The 569-nt window shown below is 35.7% G+C and overlaps 1 long non-coding RNA gene across 1 annotated transcript; it reads right to left on the bottom strand.

Moving 5' to 3' along the window:
* Positions 1–3: 3 nt before the first annotated feature.
* LOC107579171 (uncharacterized) lies at positions 4–569 on the bottom strand. Its single transcript, XR_001608443.1, has 4 exons — positions 540–569; positions 378–449; positions 218–289; positions 4–61 (listed from the first exon to the last, which is right to left on the bottom strand). It is a non-coding gene; the product is annotated as an uncharacterized lncRNA (long non-coding RNA).

The following is a 569-nucleotide window of genomic DNA, read 5'->3' as shown; positions in this document are numbered from 1 at the left end:
CACTCACACATTAATGATGTCCTTTGAAGACTTCACAGTAACCACCTCAGTCTTGTAGTCACTTTAGAGACACAAAACGTGCATTATTTTCAAGTGCATATTATAACAAGTGCAATAAATACTATATTTGTGTGATGAATTAAAATCTTTCTCAACTTTTTGTGGAGTAAGATATTGTTTAAGTTGTTTAGTTTATAAATATGCAAATGCAACATACCTGCTGTCATATTTCGTGTTGGGTGACTTGATAGATGTAGGTATGAGAGTATCAAACAGTTGATCCTCAGTGCTGTAAAAAAGCATTCAGTCAGTGATCTTCTTTGTCTGAAGAAAATCATTGATGGGTGTTTACTTAGAAATATCTTTCAGGTTCTCACCTCTTTGTGGACCGAACAGAATATGATGTTGTTTTAGTGGGTGAAACATCCTCCTTGGTGTAGGTTTTGATGCTAGAATTGAAAATGCTAAGAGGTTAAGAAAGAAGACACTTTTGTTCAGTTTAGTCAGCAATTTATTGAGCAAGACTGTGGTTACGGTACCTTGTGGTGGTCTTGACAGGTGAAGTTGGT

Source organism: Sinocyclocheilus grahami, unplaced genomic scaffold (genome assembly GCF_001515645.1).
Source record: "Sinocyclocheilus grahami isolate Dianchi unplaced genomic scaffold, SAMN03320097.WGS_v1.1 scaffold14939.1, whole genome shotgun sequence".
Lineage (NCBI taxonomy): Eukaryota > Metazoa > Chordata > Actinopteri > Cypriniformes > Cyprinidae > Sinocyclocheilus > Sinocyclocheilus grahami.
This window is presented reverse-complemented; position numbering and strand designations above follow the sequence as displayed.